Source organism: Globicephala melas, chromosome 11 (assembly GCF_963455315.2).
Source record: "Globicephala melas chromosome 11, mGloMel1.2, whole genome shotgun sequence".
Taxonomy (NCBI): Eukaryota; Metazoa; Chordata; class Mammalia; order Artiodactyla; family Delphinidae; genus Globicephala; species Globicephala melas.
The window spans coordinates 19283336-19297737 of record NC_083324.2 but is presented as its reverse complement, the minus strand read 5'-3'; the positions used below and the strand labels follow the sequence as shown (position 1 = coordinate 19297737).

The following is a 14402-nucleotide window of genomic DNA, read 5'->3' as shown; positions in this document are numbered from 1 at the left end:
GGGTAAAGAGGCTAAAAGAAATGGAGAGAAACTTCCCAGGCTGGGGAGCACAGGCCCTATCCCGTGGATGATGAGGAGACCAGAGATGGGATCTGCGGACCCTCAACCACTGCGCCACCAGGGAAGCCCCTGAACACTGTTTTTTGTTTGTTTGTTTTGTTTTTAAATTTGAGATGCCGATGATAACAGAGACATATAAGATGAGCAGCAGCTAGTTGCTCTTATTGGGCTAAGTGCTTTACACAGATCTGTCCTGTTTGTGCTCATCATAAGGCAATGAGGTACACAGCCACCTTATTTACAGACGAGCTTCCCTCTTTTGGCTTACTAAATATTGCCTGCTGCCCCACACAGTGCCAGGAATCAGTAAGCACTCAATAATTATTTACTGAATAAAGGACTGAACTTAAAGCATCAAAGTTTTGGAAAAGCTCCTGAGCCCCAGATCTCTCCATGGGATTTCGGGAGCATCAGAATGCCACTGGCCTGGCCTTGCAGGATTCTAGCACTCAGATCTAAGCTGTAATGTAGCACCCAGCGAATTACTCTGTAAATTCTAGCAGAAGAGCCAATGGTCAAGCAACCTCCCCATAACAGGATCCCTTCTCTAGCTGCCCAGCACCTTGGACTCCCCCATCCCCACTCCTCGAAACACCTGCTGCTCCCGAAATTATGAAAACTTAAAAGAAGAAATATAAACAGCCTCAAGAAACAAAACTTCTGGACTTCATCTGTAACGAAAGAATTGAACAAGAAAAGAACAGACATACACTTTTTTCTCTTCTATGATTTAAGTGATAACAAAAAATGATAAAACTTGGTGTTGGCAAAGTTGCAGTGAAATAAACATTCTCATTCAGTATTGGTAGAAGTATAAATTGGTGCATTTTGAAAAGTACACTGATAACATGTATGGAAAATCTATAAGAATTCCATCACTTTTCTTCTAGAAATTTCCCCCTATAGAATATATCTAAAGAAATGGAAACTGATAAATGTTTGCGCACAGATACGCCTACTGCAACGTATTATAGAAAAACTGGAAATGACTCCCACACTCAACACTGAAGAAGAGTTAATTAAATTTTATTATATCCAAAAAAATGATGTAGTATGCAGTCATCTGAGATATCTTTATGACATGAGAAAATGCTCACCATGTAATGTTAAATTTAAAAAATGGATACACAATTCTATATACTGTATGACTGCAATTTTGTTAAATATGTGTACATCCAACGAAAAAGGAACTGGAGAAACTATATGTTATCCCCAGGGTCTGGATTCTTGATTATTTTTACTTTTGTGTTTGGTCAACTTTTCTACAATTTCAAATTCCCTATAATGAGCTGGCTTTTACACTTGTAATCAGAAAAAAAAAAAAGAAGTTTACAAGAATTTCCTATTCTATGTTCTATTACTAATAACATTATAAGAACTAAACTAACGAAATTATATGACCCTTCAAGGTGACAATTCTATATTGGTCTTTATGTGTTTTGATCCCACATAAGGAAATAAAGAGAAGATGTCAACCCCATTCCAGAACGAGGGGGAGGAAGACTTCAGAGCTAAGAAGTTCCAATCAGGTAGACAGTGTGCACCTCAAAAACAATGACCAGCACACCTTATAATCCTTTTTTGTGTCTCAGTCCTTGGAAAAACACATGTCACAAGGGAGTGGCTCAATGGGGTTAATCAGTCAGATAAGGAGAGAGTGGACACCTAAATTCTCATGCTATGTACAATACTCAACTATTTAAAAAATGCACAGTAGTTGTCAACTGGCAGAAAGATTCTAACATTTACACATATCTTCATTAAATATCCTTGTTAAGAAAAAATCAGGCTTCAGAGGAAGGACAGAGACAGGGAGCGAGAGGAAGGGAGGAGGAGGGATAAGGAGGAAGAGAAGAAAGAACAGGAGGCAGAAGAGGAGGAAGATGGAGAGAAAGGAGGAGAAGGCGGAAAGGGAGGGGGAGGGAGGGGAGGGAGGGAAAGTGAAAAGTGGGCATTTTCTGAATTAACATACTTAGATGCTGTTTTTCATATTTAATATTTTTAAACACTTGTAAATGGTGTAATTTCCCTTAACACAGCTGGAAAAAGGAGAGTGCGTTGGAAATGAAACTTAAGAAAGGGCAAGCTACATAAAAAAATACATTTTGGTTTTCATCAGGTCTATTTTTTTAAACAGTGAACTTTTTAATAGTGAAATTTTAACATTTCCACTTGTTTTTGATATTGTATCATAAAAGGAAGGAAGAGGTATATTAGAAGACAGAGAGAATCCCAAAACAGGCAGCTACAATTACGCAGTGGCCAGGGGAACACCTTTTTCCTTTTCTGGGTCTCAGTTTCATCTTCAGTAACTTACAAGGAATTGACCAGAGAAGGCTAACATTCCTTGGTTCTCTCTGAAGTTATAAATCTAAGAATACTTCATTGAGTGGCCATTTGGGCATCTCAGTACTAGATAGGGGAATGGCCACAAAGGCCAGAGGTACACAGCTCAATTTTAAACACACCATGAACCTCCCAGGAACTCAATAAATACGCGTTGCCTAAACGATTAATGACAGTACCCCCTAAGGTGTGGCATGCAAGTAAACTTCAATTTTATACTTTAAAAGCGGTAAAGACATTTGAGTTTTCCAGAATACACTGACCAAAACTCAACCAAAGCAAATTTTGGAGATGCAAATGCAGGCAAACTAAATTAATGGCTTGCTCTGGGAAAAGAGAAGGAGTGATGTTTGGGATAACGCAACAAAGAGAGGATGAATGGCTGTCCCTTTAAAGGACGCAAAGTTCCCTGCTCCCACGGTGGCCATCATTAGTAACTGGAGGGAATCAGAAGACCCATCCTTGCAGGAATAGATAATACAAGAATGGAAATCAGCAAGATACCCTAAAAATAAGACCGAGATACAACGGTGATAACATGGGAAAACACTCATGATATTTTAAGGGTAACAGCAGGAAACAAAATAGTATATACAGTACAAGTAGTACATATAAACAAATCTATATATACAAAACACTGGCAGGATACAGATAAAATGTTGAACTATTTAGGTGAGGTCACCAGTGAAATTTTTCTTCCTACATTTTCATCCCCTTCTAATTTCTTTTAATGCCATTTTATCATGAAAAAAATTAAGAAGTACATTTATCATCTTCCACAAAGAGAGGATACTCTTACCTCACCCGATACCACCTTAATGGTATTTAGTATCTGAACAGTGACAATGCATGTTTTTCATTATTTTACCTACAATTTCCTAGATGCTCAAAGATTTGGGATCAGCCTAGAAATCTCGAAAATGTTCAACTGTTTCAGAAGTTTTGAATGAGCCAGAGTCTTTGATGCTCTTACTTAGTTAATGTGAAAGATGGATGAACCCATCAAAGACTACCTATATTAGTATAAGGTAAAGATGATAGACGCATGTGTGGCTCAGGCACCAACTAGTACTTTACTTATCTAGAGATCAGGTTAACCACACCAAGCTGTGATGTACTTTAGATGATTAAACACAACGTATTTTAAGTTCGAGATGTAAATATACGTCTCCCTTCACCCCTGCCTTTTATTTGTATTTAATATCTGAACCATCGGATTAGAGAATGAGTCGCATGGCGCAAAATGCACAGGATTCCATCAGGAAACAGTGAGTTTTTCTCTGATCACTTCCCACAGGCTGTCCTAGGACCTAAAGGTCAGAGCTAGACCCTGTCTGAGTGGGGCTGCAAGAGGTGGAGGCACAGGTGATGATCTTAACAAATAAAGAGTGCCGAGCGGGCACTATTCCTGGAAAAATCATTCTAGATGCCTAATTTCCAAAAGCAGACAGGTAGCTGTATGAAGCCAGGAGTGAGATTCAACCATTTTTGACTCCTGTTAAGGTTATCAATGACTTTCATGTTCAGAAACCCAGTGGTCAGTTCTTTGTCATCACTGCTTTTGACCTCTGCACAGCACTGTATACAAGTGCCAATGCTCTCCTCCTTTAAACAATGTCCTCAATGGGGTTCTGGTTCTCTGGAGTCCCGGAGTTTTCCTCCCATCTTTGACCTCTCCTCCGTGTCTTATGCTCAAACCTCTTAATGGCGTTGGCTTCAGAACCCACATCCTGGAGCCCTTCTCTTCTTTATCGACACCACTGTCCCCCACCTTGGTGAGCTCACCTAGGTTCATGCCTTTACTGACACTTAAGACATTCTTATAAAGCCTCAACGTGTAGCCCTAGCTAAGACATTTATAGACCCACATATCCAAATGCCCACTTGATATCTCAGACTGAGTGAAAAATAAGCGACTCCAACCTCACACGTCTACAGCTGTACTCCTGGTATCCCCTGCTTCCCCTGTCCACTCTCGACAAAGACGCTTGGCTGGACCAAACTTGAATCAGGCTTCTGAACCCATCTGTGTGCTTCCTTGTAAAGCCCAGTTTTAGCAAGAACCCTGCTCAGTCAGTTTAACCAGAACTCTCTCACCTTTGATATCTGATCACCCTTGATATCTGATTGGGTTCCTCACTCTCCACCATCCTCCAGGTGATGTCGAGTCACCCTAGCTTATCTGCAGCAAGAATCTTGTTAGATCAGTTTAGCCAGAATCCCCCCTTACTCCCGATGTTTCCTTCCGGAAACTGTCCATCTACTGACCCCCCCCCCCCGCTTCTTGGCTATAAATTCTCACTTGCCCATGCTGTATCTGGAGGTGAGGTCAGTCTCTTCTTCTTCCTATAAAACCTCACTGCAGCGTTCCCTACACCTATCGAATAAAGAAGGCACTACCGTCTCTAACGAGGGAAATTAAGTAATTTTTTCCTTTAACACCCCCAAACCTGTTCCCCCACAGGCTTCCATATTTTGGTTAGTGGCAGCCCCATCCTTCCCGCAGCTGCTTAAACTGAAAATCCTCAGTCTTCTGACTTCTTTCTTTCTAACCACAATCAATCCATCAGTTGATACCACCCCATCACACGAGACAAAAATCTTCGGAGTAATCCTTGATACAACTGTTTTCAAACTTCACATCCATTCCACCAGGACATCCTTGGATTCTACCTACAGATAAATTCAAAATGTAACTACCAAACTAAACCTGTTAGAATTTCATAAATCCCCTGCCACCTCTACTACCATACTGATCCTGGCCGTCACCCTGTCTCACTGAGAATTATCACAGCGGACTCCTAACACGTCTTCTTGCCTACCATCTCACCCACCCACTGTCTACTTTCAGAACAGCTTCCAGGGATTCCCTGGTGGTGCAGTGGTTAGGAATCCGCCTGCCAATGCAGGGGACACGGGTTCGAGCTCTGGTCCGGGAAGATTCCACGTGCCGTGGAGCAACTAGGCCACAACTACTGAGCCTGCGCTCTAGAGCCCACAAGCCACAGCCACCGAAGCCTGTGTGCCCTGGAGCCCGCGTGCTGCAACTACTGAAGCCTGCGCGCCTAGAGCCTGTGCTCCGCAACGAGAGAAGCTACTGCAATGAGAAGTCCGCGCACCGCAAAGAAGAGTAGCCCCCGCTCGCCACAACTAGAGAAAGCCTGTGCACAGCAACGAAGACCCAACACAACCAAAAATAAAAATAAATAAAATAAATTTATTTTTTTTAAAAAAAAACCCACTTCCAGAGTGATCCATTTAAAGCGTGACTCACATCTTGTCCCATCTCAAAGCCTATCCACGGCTTCCTACTTCACTAAGAGATTAAGAGTCCCATGAGCCTTAACGCCCTACTAGGTCTGGCCCTGTTGCTTCTTGTCCTTGTCCCCCACTACTCTCCTCCTTGGATGACTTTGGTTTGGCCATAGTGGCCAACGTACTCTTTTGAGAACATGCCTTGTCTTTGCTCAAATGCCTGTGCTTCATTTAGACTTACCCTGACTATTTACAGTTGCAATCCCCTTCCCTCTGGCAACTGGACCTCCCTTATCCGCCTATATTTTCTCCACCACACCTGTCACCTCGTATTTATTTATTATGTTCCCCTACCTGTCCACACCCCCTAATGCCATAAGCAGAGGTCTTGTCGCTGTGTCATTCACTGCTCTATTCCCCATCAGCTTGAGCAAAACTGCCCAACAGAAATACAATGCCTGCCACACAGGTAATTGTAACCATACTGGAGAAAGTCAAAAGAAACCGTGAAATTAATTTTAATATTTTACTTAATCCAATGTATCTAAACTATGCTCATTTTAATGTGTAATCAATAAAGAAGAGTTATTCAAATATTTCACGTTCTTTTTTCCATACAAACTCCTTGAAAGGCTTTGTGGATTTTAAGCTTACAGCATGTAAGTTTGGGCTAACCACATTTCAAGGGCTCAGTAGCTACATGTGGCCAGTGGTTTCAATATTAGACAGTGCAGCTCTATTCTACTCTATTTTTTTTCTGCTCTATTGTATACTTATTCTATTTTTCTTTTTAATTCTTGGGCACAGCCCACTGAATTGATTTCCCAACCCACAAATGGGTCCCAAAGTGGCCTGTGAAAATCACTGCTCTAAATAAACTTTAAAGAATGTCATGCGTAATGAATGGATTTTAGGACACTTCCTTTGGCCTCCAGCGACTGCTCATGATACTTTAAAAGAGAAATTGACTTCCAGAAATGAGCGGGCTGGAGGAAAGGGTGAGGAAGTGAATATCCATGCCAGTCCATGAACCGAAATCATCAAAGTCCATATCCAATGATGCAAGATTTTTTTTAATTAAAAGGTAATTTTATTTATTTTTTATTTTATTTTATTTTATTTTATTTTGCGGTACACGGGCCTCTCACTGCTGTGGCCTCTCCCGTTGCGGAGCACAGGCTCCGGACGCGCAGGCTCAGCGTCCATGGCTCACGGGCCCAGCCGCTCCGCGGCATGTGGGATCTTCCCGGACCGCGGCACGAACCCGTGTCCCCTGCATCGGCAGGCGGACTCTCAACCACTGCGCCACCAGGGAAGCCCAATTAAAAGGTAATTTTAAATAACTCACTCCACTGTCAGATGATTAACAAAACATCTAACTACCTGTAATAATATACCATATACATGCTAATATACAAGGGAAAGTCTGCATAACCTTCACACTTCAAAAAGAGTGCATCTGAACAGAGCACAAATACTTCAAGTTTTTCATTTTTCTCCCCCTCACTCTCAACCCATGCAAAGGCCGTGGAAGTACAATAGTTCAGATCAAGAACAGAGAAGTACAATAGTTCAGATCAAGAACAGAGAAGTACAAACTTAAATGATTAATTTCATTTTCCGTTTATGAAAGTCCTACTCACCAGCAGACTTTTAAAAAGACACCATCAACTTCAAATCCAAACTCAGCCCTGGGCAGAAGGTGTCAACTTCTAAAACAGACTCAAAATAAGGATTCTACCATTGATATACCATTTCCTCCTTTAAGGTCCTGGATGTTACTAGATACATTAGAAAGCAGGTACTCGAGGTTGCCACAGGTGTGCTACCCTAAACAGGGTTTTGTTTTTATACATTTTTGAGCTTCAGATTTTCTCTGAGATATTTGAATTGCCAAAGCAAGGCAATACTTCCTACATCTCTGATAAGCTGTTAGGTTTTCACCTAAGCTGAGAACTTCTTCCGAGGATGCTCAAGGTAGGCAGTTTCGATATTTGTGCCCCTGGCAGATGAAAGAGCAAAAGCGTCATTTAAAAAACATGACTAGAACCATGTGTTATTTGTATTTGTACCGTTCGCTGTGAAAAATATGGCTACTTGATAACCGTTGCAAATGTTGTCTTCACTACAAAACTCGCCTTCGTGTACATTTCAACAAGTGACTTCTGCTTGAAAAAGAACTCTATTGAGCATATTTCTCTGGAAATCAATATTTAAAATTTATTTTCTTTGAAACGAACATTCAAGAGAGACAGCTCTTGTTTACAGAGTTACTGAGTTTAGCATTATGGCTAACAATGTTTAAAAACAGCTAACTTAAAATGCAAACATTTAAATTCTGAAGTTTAACTGTTGGGAGGCCAAGTCTATTTCTATGGAAATATAAACAGCATGAAAACGGTAATTTTCCCCCCAATGCCATCCCTTGTGAGAATATTTCAGGCCACCATTTGGCTGGATTTAGGAGTAAGAACTCATACAACTCTGAGGTTGTAGGACAGTTAAAAATTTAAATGCTTTGAAGGAACCTTGAAGACATTATGCTAAGGGAAAGCAGTCAGTCACAAAAGACCACATATTGTATGATTCCATATATGTGAAATATCCAGAAAAGGTAAAACTCTACAGACAGAAAGTAGATTTGTTGTTGCCTGGGGCTGGGTTGAGGGGATTAACTGCTAGTTGGTATGGGTTCTCTCTCTGAGGTGATGAAAATGTTCTAAAACTAGATTGTGATGATGGTTACAAACTCTGTGAATATACTAGAAACCACTGAACAGTACACTTCAAATGAGTGAACTGTAATGTGTGTGAATTATATCTCAATAAAGCTATTAACAAAAAATTAACATGCCTAATAACATTCACAACCACACTGGCATGAAAGATACAAGGAAATCAAGTTAGTCTAACTTAGCTTTCTGATAATAATAAAATACATAAATTCCTGACACCCTGGTCTCCGTGTTAGAGAACACTTTCTCATAGCAACCAATATTTGCCCTTGCGAATACCTGTCACCATCAGCCATAATGTCTGTCTTCCCCTTTACAACATAAACTCCAGGAAGACAGAGACGGTATCCTGCTTATGCAGTGCTATAATCCTAGCACCTAGCACACAATCATCAATAAATACCTGCAGTAAGAATTAACGTATATACACATGTCGCATGTACATTTGTATGTATGTATGAGTGAATGAAATTACTGGACTGAGGCATTTCAACCAATCAGGTTGCTTGTGTCCTAACTGTCGCCTGAAATCTGTTCTCCAATTCTCCCATGCTCCTGGCTACCCAGCGAGAGACATTTCCCAGCAGTCCTTGCAGCTTCTTGTGAAATGATCATAATCTTACCAATTAAACGTCAATGGATGTGATGTGTGCAATTTTTAAATCATTTGCTTCAAAGAAAATTGCTTGCCTTGGACTTCACTGTATTTCAACCATGTAGATAAGGACAAAGGCCCAAAGCAGAGAAGCACAAAAGAGAAAAGAACCCATCCAGTCAAGCCAGACGGGCCAGATTATTAGATGAGACAGGGAAGTAAACTTCTATTTGATTTAAAGCCATTGTATGTTGGAGTCTTTATGTTATATCAGCCTAGTCTTAACTCTGAGTGTTACAACCCAGGCATGGGTATATGAGTATGAAGGGGAGGCAGGATGGAATTCAACGCTTAACTAAACTGACTAGTCGTTTCAGCCAACGTGGTCAGCTGGTATCACTCTTTCCCAGTGTCTTTATAACAACTCCATGAATAGGCAAATAATTCAAATGCTTAATGCTATAAAGAGGTCATTTTGAATGGATTTCACTCGGAATATCGTTGTCACTAAGTAAACATTTGAATCGCGTAAATATACACTTTCAAAAGAACCAATGAATACATTTTAAATGGCTGGATGGCTATTTTTAACTTTGTTCGTAACCAAGAAATCATTTGTAATATGTTAGACACGATGAGTGAAGTCTATAAAGATGCCGTATCGCTCCTTAATCCAACAAAAAAATAGCTCAAATTGGGGGTGGGAGAAAAGCTGCAATGATCACCCTTCCTTTTAGATTGTTTTTAACTTTCTCATTAACAAGCTGACTATGAAACTGAAGCAACACAAAAAAATGAAGTTTGAAGATGACCAATATTTAAAGAATAACCATTTAACTGTAATCTATATGAGCTTCATGATCATCATCAATTAACTCCCACTGTCATTCAGAACTGAATCCAAGACAATGCATTTCACAAACTGGATTTGAAGTTTTAGCAAAAACCTGTGTGGGTGAATTGCAAATGTTTGGGGGAAGCAGGGGGAAAAAATGACACAGAAACCTACAATATTAAACCACCAAACCACGGCAGCCATGATAGAATGGCATCAATATAATTGTGACCAGAGCAAGTTGTCCTTTTAGCTCCAGTCTTGATATTTCATATGACCTTGGATAAGTTACTAATGTGACCAGTTTCCCAGTTTGTAAAGTGGGGATTATAATAATTACCGGCTACCTCTCAGGGATGCCAGCAACCAGACCCATTTTGTAAAGCACTCGTATCTACTTGGAAGAAATTGTTCGATCACTACCAAGTATGATGAGTGTTATTTACGATCTTTCAGAACTCTGAAGCTAACTTGGAAAAATGTCTTCATCTGCTTTTCTGAATTTTCCTGGCCACTTTTATGCACGTAACCAGTTGTTCCCAGAGTGCCACTGTAGGCACATTTATTTGCACTTATGCTGACTGTTAATGAGTCCCAGATTTCGAATTTGGGCATGCCACTGACTGAGGAGCTCCTGGTATCTGAAATCTCTATCCTTTGAGTAGTGTGTAAGGCGGTGCTGGTCTCTTGACCATCACTGGACAGCACAGTATCTTTGTTTAAGGTTTGTTCACTGGGAAGAAACACTAAGCATTCTATCCATTTTATAAATTTTTTTAGATTTTATATTTTTAACAAATCTTTTTTTCCTTCATGTATAAGAGGTCAAGATATGTAAGGATTAGTTTTTGAAGGATCCTTGAGCTTGTTAAAAGGTAAAAGAGTACATGTAAGTTATTATTTATTTCTCTATCTTATTTCTAAAAAAAAACACAAAAGGGAGTCAAAACACAAATGGAATTGATATTGTAGAAGAAAAACAGTTAATAATATGTAAATTGGGAGTAGGAAAAATGAAGTTGACTTAAAAGCAGAATATCAACAACAAAAAGTTGAAGTTAAAAAATACTACTAAGCTTAACCAAAAACTCTTACTCTGAGATTCCTAGCAGTCAAGACAAAAAGAAAAATTAGATGAATTCGTTGTTCAGCTTCCTTTGTTTTACGAAAGGAGGCATCAGGATGACAAAATTTTTCTGTTCTCCTTAAATTTGACAAAGGTTTCCTGATTTGCAGGATACTGTATAATACACCATGTTCTTGACAGTAATTATAAAAAAGCTTGTTTTTTCCTCCACATGGACTACTTTTCCTAGTCAACTAATGACAAATTCCTGAAAACATTTTTTCCCCAAACTTGCCCTTGACTCATGATATCTTTAACCTTGAACAGTATCATGGAATTGGGAAAAATCATACTGCACAAATGCAAACATTTTCACGTCATGGGTGTAAGCAAGGTCATCATAATGACATCAGTCAGGAGAGAAATAATTTATGCTTACAGGTGATTCCAAATAAAACAGTGACAACCTACTCATTAAGCCCATTTTTTGGAGCTGGAGCGATAGTTCATCTTTTCAACCACTTTTCCAGCTTTGTTTCATCCCAGTTTTTAGCTGCACCAGAAACCTTTGCTAACAGCACAAAATGAGTTCAGCACCTGGCATGGCTTTCAATGAGGAACACCTTGGACTGAGATCTTGCAGGGATCACAGAGACCAGAACACACAACATGCAGCTGACTAACCGTGGCAGAGACAAAATGCCCACAAAACAGGAAATACTGACTGGACAGCCTTTTAAGAAGGCGGCTGTAGAGCCCTGAAGTAGACTAAAACTGAGAAACTGGGAAGTGCTTTGCCAGAAATCATGCTAGGTAGGACCTGAGAGCCCCAATGACTGGTTGTAATCAACCCGTTCCACGCCAGAACATCTGAAAGGTAACATATCCTCTTTGGAGGACAACTAGGTGCTTCCCACATGGTTTAATTTAAACAACAAAGATAGTGAAATGAGGAAAGTTGGTTGGATTTTTTGGGGCCCAAATCAAATGTGCCAGAATGCAACTGGAAAAACAAATCCCTACCTTGATAATGCCTTCTAGAACCCCCAAACCCTGGGTGAGATTAAAAACAAAACCGATCTAAGAATCTTCATATTATCAAAGTTTCACAAAAAAAACCTTGCTCAACTGAAGAATGAGAAGTCTGTATCTTACAAATTCATAAACTCTAATTTGGTAAGATCTGAGCAAAGGCTTTGCGTCGTAACCAGGCTGGCAAGTAAGTGTTTTAAAGCAGACCCAGATCTATCTACTCAATCAAATGGAAACACCACTGGCCAAGATTCAAAAGTAAAATGAAGACGCTTGCTCCTTGAGAAACATCACACTTGAAAGTGACCTGCAAGATGAACTTGAGGGAGGCAACCTCTGCCCTCACCGGAGAGATACTTTGGCAATTAAAAAAAAAAAAAAAATGTAGCCTCCAGAACCATTTTAACCAGAGTGCTTTCTTTGCCCCTGCTCCCAGAAGTGAGTTTGAGAAAATTTAACTTAGCTTTAATTCATCAAGCTACACTAGTCTCTGTGAAAACTTCTAATTTTAAAATCAAGTACTCATTTGATTTTCAAGCAAGGTCAAGAGAACAAGGCAGATGAGCGCTGACATCACAGGGACATGCCCCACGCCACACGGCAGTTACATCAACGCGGCGTGTTGCTATGGTGCCTGACGATTAATTTCTGAAAGAAGGGATTATAAACCAGCCAGATGAACATCCATCGGATGACACCACTTCGGCACAGAAGACCGACATGCGTTGCTCCTGTTTGCAGCAAGTTAATTTTATGAATCACCACTTTTGTGATGTGAATATTCCTTTCTAACTTTAAACCTACCAAGTCAACAACCAAAAAAAAAAAAAAAAAAAAAAAATTCGACTTCCACAAACGGGGAAAGTGATAATATTGGGGGGGGGTGGAAAATGTGACTATCTGAACCATTTGTTAAGAGCAATCTTTTCTTTAAAGGCTTCCGAAAATATGCTCCATGCATACTGACACACAAATAAATACATGTATATTTGATAATTATGTAGATCCGAAAAGAACTGAATTAAGATGCCTAGAAGTTGGTAGAGAGAGTCCTAGATGTAATTCCACTAATCATATGTGCATTTACCTTTTTTGGCTTCTGTAAAGCAATCTTCTGTTATAGTCACCTCAAAAGGTCACTTCTTACCCTGAAAACAAAAGAGAATATCAAAATCTGAATGTCAAGACAAAGTAGCAACCACCTATTTGCCTGGGAGAGATGCAAGAAAACCAACCAAAGAACTCAATTCTATTTCATGGCAAAAGACTCTCAGAGTTAATAAAAACCAGTGTCAAGACCTCCACTTACTGGACCATGTGCCTTTGAGCTCTTCAAGACTATAACAACAACTTGGACGGAAAAAGTCAAGATGAAGCGTTTCACATTTTGCCTTTGAACTTTTTCTCATCTTGTTGTCTGTCAATTTATTTCATTTGGAATAACATGTGAGTCATAGGCCTTTGTTTTTGGAAACCAGACTGCTACTTGAACGTGTCTTTGTTTGGTTAACATCCACGACATCTCTAATTTCATTAAAGCAGAGGCTTATTTTTTTCCCCCTTTGCAAGAGTGTTAGTTCTTATACACAAGATGCTTTATGCCACTCTGGACCTTTCAAAATGAATAAAAGCACCACAATTTTCAGCTTGCGGAGGGGTGGGGGGGTTCATCGGTGGGTGAAAGCTGTTCACACAATGTTTTCCACTTAGCATACTTTCTACCAGACCTACTAAGTTCAATAAAAATGGCTCGTGTCAGATGAAATCAACAAGCGAAATCAAGCTTCCTAAAACACAAAGGAAGCACGGTGCGCATCTAACTCCTGCATCTGCATACTCCCTTATGCAAAACAGTGTATAATCCTTTAAGAAACATTACAAGCTGCCTCTCTCTGCCCATGTAACTGGGATCAACATATGGCACAAGTGAAAAGAAAAACATTTGTTTATTAATTTAGATCAAGTAACCAACAGGGTACAGGATTCATTCCACATCGATTGACCAGATGCTCATATATACATATACTTTCTTAAGATGGTGAAGTCATACCATCTTATTACTAAAACGTTAATATCCTTTTGCTTACTCTTCAGAACAATATGTCATAAAGTGGTTTAAATTTGATACAGAATATATCTCTGCTCATCCCTCGGCTGTTGGCCCTGAATGTGGAAAGGCAAACATCACTGACAAGAGTTAAATCTTATTTCACTAGGGCTAGAAATTTGAAAGTGGTACTTTGGTGTGTACTATCTTTGAGGAATTGATCGGAGGCCAATTTATGACATTTCCACCAGCAAGTGTATGCAGATTCTTGCCATTAAGATTGGGAAAAAATGCAGGCTCTGAGTGAAATCATAATTTTCATGTTTACTGTAAGAGGAAATTGGAGGTTTTCACCATAAATGTTCACCATTTGGGTGGGGAAAACCCTAGCTCTGGGACTTGAAATTACTGTTTTGCAACCTGCCCCAAAC

The 14402-nt window shown here is 39.8% G+C and overlaps 1 protein-coding gene across 9 annotated transcripts in view; it reads right to left on the bottom strand.

The window, feature by feature from the left end:
- Positions 1–14402, bottom strand: part of FOXP1 (forkhead box P1) — a 598062-nt gene that overhangs the window by 312625 nt on the left and 271035 nt on the right. For 7 of the 9 annotated variants that reach the window (XM_070046604.1, XM_060308593.2, XM_060308597.2 and 4 more), the window contains one exon: positions 13012–13072. The exons of the other annotated variants lie outside the window; for them this stretch is intronic. The gene's annotated coding sequence lies outside the window, so the exon portion shown is untranslated. The remainder of the gene's footprint in view (positions 1–13011; positions 13073–14402) is intronic. 9 annotated transcript variants of the gene reach the window in all.